The sequence below is a fragment of the Pygocentrus nattereri genome, chromosome 17, assembly GCF_015220715.1.
Source record: "Pygocentrus nattereri isolate fPygNat1 chromosome 17, fPygNat1.pri, whole genome shotgun sequence".
Taxonomy (NCBI): domain Eukaryota; kingdom Metazoa; phylum Chordata; class Actinopteri; order Characiformes; family Serrasalmidae; genus Pygocentrus; species Pygocentrus nattereri.
Window position 1 is genome coordinate 8,722,027 of NC_051227.1, and position 11,334 is coordinate 8,733,360.

Sequence of the window (11,334 nt, forward strand, 5' to 3'; positions counted from 1 at the left end):
TACAGTCACAAGCTGAGTCTCACTTTGCTCCCTACTCCCTTTGTAGTGCACTACAAACAACAGTCCACTCTAATAACACACTTAGGCCCAGTCCCAATCCACCCCTCGCCCCTACCACTGAGCCCTTAGCCCTCTGTTTTGCGCCTTCGCGTCTGGGGGTGGGGTGGCCTGATTCTTGTTGAGGTAGAGGGGTGGGGCGAAGTGTTGGGGCTACATGACCAGGTTTCTCAAAGACTCCAAACAGAGAGATATGAGAAAAAGAGAAAAACCGGCGAGACGGAGAACAAGAGACCAAAGAAACCCACAAATGTGGGAATTTTCTCTGTTAAAACATGACGATAACCCCTGTTTTATCTTGGTTTAATGTGGTTTCAGTGGATTTTGTTTGTTTTTCTTCATAACAAGCCTAAAAAAATCGCTAGCATGAAAAAATCTCAGTAGCTGGCTAGCTAACTTACATTTATGGCATTTGGCTGACGCTCTTATCCAGAGCGACTTACAATTTGATCATTTTACACAGGTAGGCCAAGGTGGTGTTAGGAGTCTTGCCCAAGGACTCTTATTGGTATAGTGTAGGGTGCTTGCCCTGGTTGGGGATTGAACCCCAGTCTACAGCGTAGAAGGCAAAGGTGTTAACCACTACACTAGCCAACCACTAACTTCCCGTTCCACCTTAAATAGACCAGCAGTTCTGACGCCTGAAGCGCCAGAATGTAACTGCTGCTCCATTTAAGGTGGAATGGGACAATTCGAACAAGAACCTGGTGAATATCTGACTTCAGCTTCACATCACTGAAGTATTAGGGGGGGTGATAATAAATAATTGCCCCCCTCTTTGAAGGCGTATGATCCCTAAATGTAACTAAAGCCCAGCAATGAGGAGCTGAACTTTCCCCTCCTCTGCTGTCCCTGCATACGGGCAGGGTCGCCCACAGAGCGGCGCTGGTAGCTGTTAATGAAGAGATGCTCTTTTATTAGAGGGTCTCATTTCAGTGGAAGATCTCAACCACTGCCCTGTAGCTCAGGTCCAAGGGGTGACGCTCGAAAACAAAGGGTAGGGGTAAAAATAAGGAATGGGCTTTAATGTTAAACAGAGAGTTGTGCAGTTTAAGGCTGAATTCCAAATGGCTTATAATACGGCGCTCGGATGAAGAGGTCATGATTTTGTGACCTATGTAGTGCACTACATAGGGAGTAGGGAGCCATCTAAGACTCAGCCTAAACCTTTTCAGCCTCTTTGAATACAGTAGACGACTTATGTCACCCTGTATAGCTACTTATAGTGGTGAGTTATAAAGGATAACGATTCTTTTTCTTTAAATATAATCTGATTAGCAAGTCTGTCGATTATATGACACTGACTTTTGCAAAAACAGTGCCATGCACTTCATAAATTGTGGCCTAAACTAAAAGGAAGATATAAAATATAAAAAATGAACTAAAATAAAGCAGAAAATATAAAATAAATAAAATGTTTTAAAGGGAAACGCCACCGTTTGTCAGTGTGGTTGGATGTGAAATGCTCACAGTGGCGGTGAATGGAACCAGACGTCTCAACGCCTCTAGATGCTCCCTCACAGAAAGGTATCACACGAAATGGTTATGAATGTGCTGCCTGATGTCTGAGACACTGTGTTATGATGGTTTTGAGGCCCGATTTTGGGCCTGAAATGCAATATTTTTTCATTCTTTAATGGCGGAGAGGTGCATATAGGGCATTAGAGCCAATTTTTGATCAACATATGGTATTTAAAATATGGTGTATGGTAAAATACAGTGTGTATAATCGCAGAAGATGTGTGTAGGTTCACTTTTCATTTTGGCATCATGACCTCTGGTTCCGTTCCTCACTGTAAAGACATCACTCAATAAGATTCAATACAATTAGCCATTTTACTTCGAACTGGTCTGAATGAGAGCCAGCAAATAAGCAGAAAAGTAGATGGAATTGCCTTTTGGTCGTCATTAGGGCACTTATACTCAAATTTGGCTTATTAAACTGAGCGACCACCGCATAGGCCGGTGTTTCAGAGCTCGAGCACTCCACCAAACCCGGACTGGTTTGTTTCCCTTCTCCAGCACCGCTCCCTGAGTTCATTAAGGAACTGATCATTAGCTAATGCTGTGGCTGGGGTGCAGGGACGGCTTGAAACTGGACAGCGCAGGACTAGAGCGTGGTAGGCTCATGGTTCACCATTGGAAACAGTCCGTTTCTCCTTTAATTTAAACATGCAACTCTATTAAAACCTACAAACCCTTTGGCAGGTTTTTGAAATGTCAGTGCAGAGCAGCAAAACAGGACACTTCGGTTTGTCATCGCTTTATTTTGCTGACTACAGGGAAACACCTACACCTATAAAAGCGAGGTTCTTGCTCCTCACTTGACACCCATCTGTCCCCTCTGTAAGAAATCTGCCGAACAGCAAGGCGAGGCGAGGACCCGCAGCTGATTCCGCTGATGTAGTCTGACCATACGGCGTCCTGCAAACTCTCAGAACATGCTAACTTTTTATTACTCCAACCCCCCGATTAAATTTTCAGCATTTTCCAGATGCCTCGGTGATGAAATATGCAGGCCTGAGATTGATGGGGTGCGGCAGAGCAAAACGCAACATGGCGGGTAGCATCTAGCCCGAGGAGTCTGGCGCCGAATGAGGGGGTAAGGTGGGGAGGGGGGCTCATCACAGCTTGACGAGTGAAGTGGGATGTTTCCCCAATGCGCCGAAGGCGGAAAGCTCCTTTCTCGTCTTATCGGGAGAGTACAGTTGTCTTGGGCAAAACATGCCGGAAAACAGACACTGCAGCCATAATGGATGGAACTAACTGGCCTTTCTTTCTATCTTTCTCTCTCTCTCTCTCTCTCTCTCTCTCTCTCTCTCTCTCTCTCTCTCTCTCTCTCTCTTTTTCTCTATCTCACTCTCTCTCTTGTCCGCCTCTGAAGTGATTCCGTGCTCCGTTCTTCAAAGTAGAGCATTCAAGCCGCACTGTGTTTGAACTTTCCTTGTTCTTTTAGACTGTAAACACAGGGAATAATTTTTAATTTTTTGGGCCTCTGAACTTCAAATGAGTTAAAGTATAAAGTACGTCTCCCTGCTAAAGTTGTTAAAGCAATACTTCCGTGTTTTCCAACCCAATCTGCTGCATCTGTAGTGCACAGTGAACTCTACATCGGTAACAATCTGGGGAGTCCTTTTCTGCTTTGGCCTGGAGAACACAATGTCAAATATTTCCATAGGCAATCCTACATGCTGCTGACTCAGGACTTTAGGTCATAATACATGCTTCCACTGTACATCAGGTCATTTGAGATGAGCTTGACACCCAGAGAAGTTCAGGACACTGAGTCTTTAGGCCACAACACATGGTTCCACTGTACATCAGGCCATTTGAGATGAGCTTGACGCCCAGAGATGTTCAGGACACTGTTGACTCTTTAGGCCACAACACATGGTTCCACTGTACATCAGGTCATTTGGTATGAGCTTGACGCCCAGAGAAGTTCAGGACACTGTTGACTCTTTAGGCCACAATACACATTTCTACTATACATCAGGTCATTTGGGATGAGCTTGACGCTCAGAGATGTTCAGGACACTGTTGACTCTTTAGGCCACAATACACATTTCTACTATACATCAGGTCATTTGGGATAAGCTTGACGCTCATAGAAGTTCAGGACACTGTTGAGCCTTTAGGCCACAACACATGGTTCCACTGTACATCAGGCCATTTGGGGAAGGAGCTTGACGCTCAGAGAAGTTCAGGGCACTGTTGATTATTTAGGCCACAGTACACGGTTCCAAAGTACATCAGGTCATTTGAGATGAGATTGACACCCAGCAAAGTTCTGGTTGTTGTTGTTGTTGACTCTTTAGACCACAATACACATTTCCACATCAGCCTGTTTGAGATGAGCTTGATGTCCAGAAAGTTCTGAACACTGTTGAAAGATGACTTCCACTGCACGTTGTATAGGCTTAGCTTTAATTTGTGGATGCAGCCATGAATGTGTTTATCAGTTTGTCAAGGTATTCCTGAGCCCATGCAGTGATCTCCAGCATGTGTTATCTGAGGGGTCGAAGATGACGGGCATTCGGTTGTGGTTTTTGGCCTTTACGCACAGATATCACTCCAAATTCCCTGAATATTGTGATGATTTTATGCACCACAGAGGGTGAAATAGCTAAAATCAGCCACTCACTGCGGAACGATGTTCTTACACGTCACATATTTTGGCAAAATAACAGGCCTTGACCCATTCTACCTCATAAAAGGCTAAGGCCTCTAGTCTTAAATTGCCCCTTATCCCAATGTTTTTGGAACATGTTACAGGCATCAATCACGTTTGTATAATGGAAGTCAATGGGTAGTTGACAGAAGTGTTAACATCACCGCATATTTCCATGAAAGTGTTTGTCAATATATATATTTTTTGTGACATCACAAATACAATTGTTTTTTCAGCTTAGCTTCTATATATGGTCTGTGTTAACTGTTCAGCAAATTGTACATTTTGAAACTTTAATAATGTTTACTTACGGTGTCGAATAAAAAAGTGGAGTTTTCCATGATAGGAGCTTTTAAATTCCATAAAGTTACAACATTTTAGAACTAGTCACAAAGTTTTAACGGAGGGAAAGTTGCAGTACAGTAAGGGAAGGGAAGTTACATAATGTGTAGCAGTCACTTCCCAGACGTCCGGTTAAGACAAAAAGAAAGTAGTCGCAACAACAGCCTGCGTACAAACATGCATGTTTTATTAATCTGTTTCACCGTTGACCTACTTTCTCTTCCTGGCAGTATGAAACATTCAGAGGTGAGTAAAGACTGGTAGTGTTAAATGTTTTAATTGTTGTTTTTTTTCCGGTGTTGGAACACTGATGTTTTTGCATGACATGTGCAGCTTTCCGCTGAGTCACGCTGCGTTTGTCCCGCTGCTCTGTTAGCGCTGAAGGAATTTGTGCTGAATCACTGCACCTGGCACTTGGAGTTCTCAGACATGTATGCTGTGCGGCCAAAGGTATGTGGACACCCCTGCTAATGACTGAGTTCAGGTGTTTCAGCCACATGTATTGCTAACTGAAGCGAAAGAGCCAATCTATATAGACAAACACTGGCAATACAATGGGTACTGAAGAGCTCAGTGACTAAGATTTCTCCCTGCTAGATCTGCCCCAGTCAACAGTAAGTGCTACAAAGCAAAGCAACAGACCTAAACTGTCTCTGGAAACTATATCACACCAAGAGCTGTGTGTCAAGCGCTCCATGAAATTAGTTTCTATGTCTATGCGGCTGCACACAAGCTTAAGATCACTATGTGCAATGCCAAGTGTCGGCTGGAGGGGCATAAAGCCTGTCGCCACTGGACTCTGGAGTAGTGGAAACATAAATAATGCACCGCTTTTACAGTCTGATGGACAAATCTGACAAAGCGAGGTCTGTAAAGACATGGTTTGACGAGTTCATAACTCCAGTGGCCTGCACAGAGCCCTGACCTCAACCCCACTGAATACCTTTGGGATGATTGCGAGCCAGGCCTTCGTCCAACATAAATGCATGACCCCAATGCTCTTTTGACTGAATTCCCACAGATACACTCCAAAACGGTGTGGAAAGCTTCCCAGAAGAGTGGAGGCTGTTATAGCCACAAAGGCCAACCTCATGACTTTGGCAGTGGATGTACTACAAACCTATATAAGTGTAATGGTGAAGTGTCCACACACTTTTGGCCATGTAGTGTATCTTTTGGGTACAAATAAGATCTTACAAACCAAAAAGGAACAGACGCAAGCAGAGCAGGAATGCTGGGAAGCTCCGCCCCCAGAGATTACAATATTCAGGTCACAGTCATTTTCTAATTATGTACTGTAAATACAACTAATTACTGTACAATCAGACATTAGAACCTCAAGCAGGTCAACCTCAATGACAAGAAGGTTGACCTGCCTCTCCTAGAATGATTCCAACAGAAATCTGCTGGTTCTTTTGTGGTTTCTTACAGAGAACATACAGAACGTAGCATGCTCGTTGGCCAGTGTCTAAACTGAGTAAGTGCAACACCTCCAGGCTCCACTAGCACATCCAGCTCTAATCTCGGAGACTGCGCTGGACCCCCTGGGGTCCTGAAATGTATCTCTGAAAATTGAGATATCAAGCTCTTAATTGCTCCATTCAGTTTAATTATATGCGTAGAAGATGAGGGAGCTGGGAAATGCAGCAGATGGGGTGGGACGTCGTCTTCTGCTTTCAACCCCTCAGCACATCAAGCACACAGTGACCGCTGACGTTTCCTTAAAGGGGCATATTCTCTTAAATACGCTCACTCAGAACGCAGAAGTGTGATGTCCCCTTTCACCCTGTTCTTCAGTGGTCAGGACCCCCATGGACCCTCACAGAGCAGGTACGATTGGGGTGGTGGGTCATTCTCAGCACTGCAGTAACACTGACGTGGTGGTGGTGTTAGTGTGTGTTGCGCTGGTGCAAGCGGATCAGACACAGCAGTGCTGCTGGAGTTTTTAAACTCCTCAGTGTTGCTGCTGGACTGAAAGTAGTCCACCAACCACAAATGTCCAGCCAACAGTGTCCTGTGACCACTGATGAAGGACCAGAGGATGACCAACGCAAACTGTGCAGCAGCAGATGAGCTGTCGTTTCTGACTTTACATCTACAAGGTGGACCGACAAGATAGGTCTAATAGAGTGGACGGTGAGTGGACACAGTGTTTAAAATCTCCAGCATCGCTGCTATGTCCACTCGCACCAGCACAACACACACTAACACACCAACATCAGTGTTACTGCAGTGCTTGTTGGTGTTTTTCTGGTTCATGGTGAGTAAAAATATCCTAGCCAAGATTTCAAACTGCGGTGGCTCCCCCATGTGGACGAGCTGAGACTCGCACCCAGAGACCACAGCTGAGCTTCTTCTCCTGGATTCCTCACGTTACTCCACAGACCAAACACAGACGCTGTGTTACCACAGACAGTATTTATTGTTTTCTCTTGATTTATAAATACATACACGGTCTACATTATTAAATGTGTGTGCAGATCGTCCTTCAGCTCAGCTCTCAGGCCTGAAACAGAGAACAGACAGTCAGATAAGAAGCCCTGTTCCCAACTGGATTTGCTGAGCAGTGATTTACAACACAAACAGTCAACTGTCACTATTGTTATACATACACACACACATACATCGCTGCTGTCGGAACAAAACCTCATATCTCCAAAATAGTGACTTTACAGGAGAAGGAAAAAACCTACTCTACTTTTAATGGAGGTCAATGGAACCAGAACTCTTTCCTAGTCGTTTTGGGCCGTTTCTTTTGGTCCATACTTCATGAAATTTTTACACAACGTAAAGACCAACATGCATTCCCAAATTATGTCAAAAACTGAAAATCGTTCAGACAACAGTGATTTTATATATATATATAGTGTAATTAACACTCAGTGTGATGAAATACATTTATCATCTTCACACATTATTTCTTATTTGTAAACTTTTAGATTGTATATCATTTTATATATTAATATGTTGCTTGTTACTTTTTACCTGTTTATATTCCAGCATATAGATTTCATACATCAGCCCATCCCAAAAACACTCACTTACTTCCTTTCTTCTTATTATTTTTATCTATTTATTTATTCTATTTAATTTATTTAATGACTTATTTTTTATTTTATTGCATTTACTTACGTATTTATATATTTCACTTATTTGCCTTTAATTTACTTATTATTTTATTTACTCACTTATTTTAAACTGCACATTTAATAAACAATCTGTTTATTTTTTTAATAAAAAAAAGGGTAAAATGCTGCCTGTACTAAATTTATAGCACTTTTGTTTTTTTTTTTCCCCTCAATATGTTAAAATACCAATAAAAATTACATACATACACACATATATATATATATATATATCTCAGTGAATGTCCAGCTGTAGAGACCATCGCCAAAAATGCCATAAATGCCATAAGATCTGCCATAAATAATCTCAAATTTAGCACCGAAAATCAAATACCGCTGGTCAGAATGTGGCCCTGGACGCTGCTGCGGGAAGGACAGTGAGGGACTGCATTGCGTATACAAGATTAAATGAAGAGTGGTGTCCAAGTGCTAATGTCGCTAACAGCTAAATGGAACGCTCCAGCCACTCATTAGCATTACGGCATTGGCTTATGGATTCATACCGAACAGATTTCAAAAACTAGTCCAAACTATTTTATCTATTAAGTCCTTTATATAGATATAAAGGTCGATTTTCAGATTTTTTATACATTTATATATAAACGGTGATCTGTCATTATTGATTATTTATATATATATATATATATATATATATATATATATATATATATATATATATATACACACACACACACATACATACACACACATGATATATATATATATCATGACTTTTACAGACAGTCTAAAGGACAACAGGCGTCTTCAAAGTATGCCAAAAACTGCAAAAGAACCAAAAAGAGATACATGTGTATTTAAAAAGAATAAATAAATAACAAAACAGTGACATCTAGTGGTCACTCTGAGGTCGTCACAGTGTTCGGGACATTCGCTCTACAGTCTAAAACATAGAAGTCATTATTCCTCATAACTACCCGGGATGCAGTCTTCTGCTCTGAGCAGCTGCGTCAGTGTTTACACCGTCGATCGAGAGGAACCGGTCCGTCTGCTTTTCCAGGTCCGAGCCTCAGGCTTTCGGCGCAAAGTGCTGGCCTTGACAGCTTTGGCTACTTTCAGACGGTGGAACGTGACGCAGTGAGATCTTATCAGAACCTGATTTACCCAAAGATCTCTAGAACAGAAATCAAAAGGGCATCTGTGTTTTTACAAGAGCCTTCATATCAGTTGCTGAGAAAGCCTGGTTGGAAGACTGAAAGGCATCCACCTGTCTGAACACCCCCTGCTGAAACTACACATTTATTGATTTTCTAGGTGAAAATAATAACGCTCTGCAATTTTCCTGCTCAATTTTTATGCGTTTGCCGAGGTTTACACATAAACCCCCCCCCAGAATATAAAGTGTGCCGTAACTTCTGCACAGGCCGCATTTTATGCTTTATTTTGACCTTCATGTGTCAAATTTTGCAAATAAACAGCGATTATGCATCGAAATGCATTTTCTGTAGAATCAAATCGATTAAAAAAAAAAATAAAAAAATCAAAACGTACTTTGGCCAGGGGCGCCCAAACTTTTGCACACTGCGTCAAAAAGTCAAATGGACCCCACGGACCCCCACTCACTCCAGATGAAACCCGTCAGCCAATTGAGATGGTCAGTGATCTCAAACAGACTTGCTCATATGGTTCCTATGACTATGACATACTGTCATGATCTATATAGCACCAAAAAATGGTTCTGCTATTGTTGTGATGTCAAGCTTGTAGTACAAGAATCCTTTTTTGGTGCTTTCAAGAACCGTTTTCAAAAAGGTTCTACAGAGGACTATGTACAACGTGTTATCCACCAGTCTGAAGAACCGTTTCCCAAACACAAGCATGAAATGGTTCTTGGAGTGTTCATGGTTGTGAATAGAACCGCTGTCCTTCCTAAAGGTCCCTTAGAGAACCATGTTCAGGAGTGTAGGCTTTGCACTGTTCCAATTCCAGCTGGAACAAGCGAAGAGACTGACGGGACTCGAGAGCTGACCTAGAGCACTCCTCTTCTCAGCTACGTCAGGGACGTGCGAGTCAGTTGTTCTAGATAAGTGACCCGTTATCACATTGTGCCTGTGGGGCTTCCTCTGCCGAGTTTGCATGTAGATCATATCTGTCCACAGGTGAGTAACACGGGTCAGAGCAGTTCGCTGCCCTGCCAACCCACTGCTCTGGGTGGGGCGCCAGAAATACAGGAACATCCTGCTTTGCCTGCCGACTCCACGGTGAGCCCCTCCGGGCTGCCTCACTCCCCCGACACACCCAGTGGACTGTAAAAGGCATGACAGGGAAACCTTTGGAATGTTTTACGACGGTTTGCTTTATCTGAAAACACGGCTGGGCTGTTTATAGCAGCCCAACCCAAGATTCAGCACTCAGCACGTCCATCAGGCTTTCGGTGGTGCAGCACTATGGGCATGTGCTCAGGGTGGGATGTAGTTCAGATCATTATTGATTATGTATAAGTAATCAATCTTTATTATTATATTCATGCAATGATTACTGTCATCGTTATATTCAGCACTGGACTTATCTTACTTGTCTTACTTGACTTGTTATCCCTGGTGGTTGCTAAGGTGTTGCTAGGCAGTTGCTTTGGTATCCCAGGTGGTTGTTAAGGTTTTGCTAGGCCGGTGCTATAGTTTCCGTTTTGGTTACTAAGGTGTTGCTAGGTGATCACTATGGTATCCCAGGCAGTTGCTAAGGTATGGCTACTTCATTGCTATGGTAATCCTGGTGGTTGCTAAGGTGTTGCTAGGCAGTTGCTTTGGTATCCCAGGTGGTTGTTAAGGTTTTGCTAGGCCGGTGCTATAGTTTCTCTTTTGGTTACTAAGGTGATGCTAGGCTGTTGCTATGCTATCTCAGGTGGTTGCCTAAATGTTGCTAGACCATTGCTATGGTATCCCAGGTGGTTGTTAAGTTTTTGCTAGGCCAGTGCTGGTTTCCCTTTTGGTTACTAAGGTGTTGCTAGGCAGTTGCTACGGTAATCCTGGTGGTTGCTAAGGTGTTGCTAGGCCGTTGCTCTGCTATCCCAGGTGGTTGCCTAAATGTTGCTACGCCATTGCTACAGTGTGCCAGGTGGTTAGTGTTGCTAGGCTGGTGCTATAGTTTTCCTAGTGGTTGCTATGCTATCCCAGCTGGTTACCAAAATGTTGCTAGGCCAGTGCTATAGTTTCCTAGGGGGTTGCTAAGGTGTTACAAGGCCATTGCTATGGTATCAGCTGTGGTTGCTAAGGTATGGCTACTTCATTGCTATGGTATCCAAGGCGGCTGCTTAGGTGTGGCTAGGCCATTGCTATAGTATCCCAAGTGGTTGCTAAGGTGTTGCTAGGCCAAGTGCTAAAGTTTCCCTGTTGGTTGCTAAGGTGTTGCAAGGCTATTGCTATGGTATCATCAGAATTCTCTTCTTCCCAAACTTAAAAACTCAAATGTGACATGTTTACCATTCTAAACTGCAAACGTCAATACAGAATTTCTAGCACCGTTACAGGTTTTCCTTTACCATCCAACCCTGGAATGAATGTACAAATAATAAAACAGACAAAGTATAGGCTTTAAGACAGCAGCTACTGTCATGTTTAGCTATGCTACATAAAACACTATGGATTTTATCCACTTTTACAGTCAGACAGCATCAGAAATGCT

The 11,334-nt window shown here is 43.0% G+C and overlaps 1 protein-coding gene across 1 annotated transcript in view; it reads right to left on the bottom strand.

The window, feature by feature from the left end:
* Nucleotides 1-6,969: 6,969 nt before the first annotated feature.
* Nucleotides 6,970-11,334, bottom strand: part of LOC108434375 (putative uncharacterized protein DDB_G0292636) — an 8,478-nt gene continuing 4,113 nt past the window's right edge. The window contains exon 4 of the mRNA XM_037546407.1: nt 6,970-7,076. The gene's annotated coding sequence lies outside the window, so the exon portion shown is untranslated. The remainder of the gene's footprint in view (nt 7,077-11,334) is intronic.